The following is a 2,921-nucleotide window of genomic DNA, read 5'->3' on the forward strand; positions in this document are numbered from 1 at the left end:
ATAATGTTGACTGTGTTCTCCATCTTAGGTTAGCATATTAGCATGCTAACGCCTTCCGCTCTCTGTGTGTTGCTGTTCTTATTCACTTCGGGAAACAACAACAAACGTAGAAAACTGAAAATTTGGATCGTGCAATAAGGCAGGCCTGCTTGGTTCTTTCGGGGAATGATTGCAAAGATTCATAAAGGAATATGTTTTATGGCATTTACTATCTAACTGGGACATTTTGGGACGATTGGTGGGATTGCTATGGGCAAAGTACACACGGCGATACACTGGTAAAAGCCAATTACATTTAACCATGTATCCAGCTAATTTATATACCTCACGTTACTGTATTGTGTGAACAGTTAACTTCATTTAATATTGTATATGGCATTTTCTTCCTAAGACTATTTTGCAGAGCCACAGTCGCTGCGTCCGAAGCTTAGCGCCGCCCAAGACGATGTAATTGGTTTGAAGAAATGCGAACAACCCAGAGCGTTTTTTTCTCCTATCCTAGAAAGTATCTGTGGTGTAGCCAGACCTTACTCCACAGCGCTGTGGAGATAGGTCTGGCAATGCAAGACTAAGTGAAGGTTGATACAGCGTTTTTACAAGTGACATGAAGGTGTGAACCAAATTGAATGGCAGTCCATCCAATAGTTTGTTGAGTGTTTCACTTAAAACCAAAAATGTCAACCTCATTTTGGCACAAGAGCAAAAGTCAGGGGATCACCAAAGTCACTGGGATGTATTCTCTGGGGAGCATTAATGCCTGTACATCATTAATGCCTGTACATAATTGCGTGGCAATCAATCCAATAGTTGTTGAGATATTTCAGTCTGGACCAAAGTGGTGGGCCTACTGACTGACATTGCCATCCCAAGAGCAATGCCACTATCATGGCTACAATTTTTATATGAATGAATATTTGAAAAATAAAAAATGGTACACTTGAAGGGGAATATTTTTTGCAGTAAATATCCTCCCTCCATGCTTGGCACAAAGAGGAGGGCCCCAGTTTTCCAACAATCTGGAGGATCTCTATCCCGCTTCGTGTCCACAGACGAGCTTCCTTGTTGGTCTAAATTTAGCCCTGGTCCCCTCTGGAGGCTGGAGCAGGTGGAGGTGACAGGGGCCCTGGCCTGTACTCATGGGACAGACGGGTGAACACCATGACCAAAGCCCCGGACCTCACAATCTAGTTATAGAACTAATAATGATTTCCCCACCTCAGCGCACCAACACACCTCTAAAAATGAGTCTGTTATTGCCTCAAACTGATGGATATAATCTGCGTCTTACTATGTTAAAATCCTAGGCTGAAAACAACAGATTTCTCTGGCAGACTCTAAACCCACTTATCAAAACTCTTCAGCACCGCCACATGAAAACCTCCAACCATGCCTCAATATTTTGAGACTTGCAACATGTAATTTAAGAACAGCTTTTGTGGGCACACAGTCTCCAATGCTCACCATTGTCCCATCTATAGAGAAAGAAGGGGGGGGGGGGGGGGGACACCAAAATCCTGAAACTTTATATTTCCACTATAATGACTTCAATATCTACTAGTACACATGATGTCTATCCCCACCATTTCTCATTTCAGAAACTTGCTGATGCCCATATTGCTGGCCCATTCACCAGGATGACATCATTGGCTGAGACTGTGCCAACTGTGCTCAATAAAGCCCAGGCGTGTTTCAGTGTGGGAGTGCCTCTGCTGCACTGAGACTCGTATGAAAGACATGAGTGAGAAGATCTTTGTACTAAAATAATCATGGCAGTATTGCTTGTCACCACCGATTGTAAAGAATCTGAATCATTACAATAACATCCTTTTCCTGCCTCTTGTACATGCAAATGTATATAGCTGAACTCAGAAAGGTCTGCAGTGGGCTCTATTTCAAGAAATATAAACCGTTAATTAGTGAGTTTTCAATATGCTTGAAGTTAATTTGAGAATGTCTTCCCAAGGAGAATGACAGAAGTCGTTTAATATTGCTTAATTATGACAGAAGCAAAGCAGGAAGTCAGGTGACGGTATTATAGAGTGACAAAGTCTTCGTAGGGAGGAGGTCTGGGTGGAGGTATTGGTCAACTAAACATTGGACTTAAGCCCTGTTTGTTTTGAAATTGACAGTCAACATTTCTTTTTTTAAATGATGACCGTGATCGTTCCATAGCCTAAGCCACGTGTTCATCATTGTAACCATGACAACAAAGTCCCCTAACTGCAACAAAATAGTCATTTGACCAAGTTGTTTTTTTGCCTTAACCTAACCTGACAGTATTGTCACATCATAAAACTGATGGATTTTTCAGCAGTGATTTGTAACGGTTTTGGAGAACACAGACAAAGATAATGTCCTGTCAATAGGGGGGTCAGATCAGAAAAACCTTGTATGTGTTGTTCTATAGAGTGTATTCAGTGTACAAACAATATATTTGGTTGTTTCATTTGTAGGACTTATTGGGTGATTCGCATTCCTTAGCAGACTTAGAGGAGAAGATCGCTGGCACTTTCATGTCTGTCAATACGTTACAGCCAGCAGGTGGTTAGCTTAGCTTAGCATAAATACTGGAAACAGGGTAAAACAACTAGCTTGGCTCTGTCCAAAGGTAACAATATCAGCCTACCAGCACCTCTAATAGCTCACTAATTAACACTTTATATCACATTTGTTTAATACATACAGAAAGCCAAGTGTAAAAACGAAAAGGTGGTTATGCACAGTGACTCCAAGCTGTTTACCCGTTTCCACTCTTTGTGCTTAGCTAAGCTAACCGGCTGCTTGCTGTAGCCTCAAATTTAGCATACAGACATGAGAGGTATCGATCTTCTCAACTAACTCTCAGCAGAAAAGCAAATAAGCGAATTTCCCAAAATGTCGGATTATTCCTTTAAACCCATTTATGTATCAGAATGTTGCAC

Source organism: Sander lucioperca, chromosome 8 (genome assembly GCF_008315115.2).
Source record: "Sander lucioperca isolate FBNREF2018 chromosome 8, SLUC_FBN_1.2, whole genome shotgun sequence".
NCBI lineage: Eukaryota > Metazoa > Chordata > Actinopteri > Perciformes > Percidae > Sander > Sander lucioperca.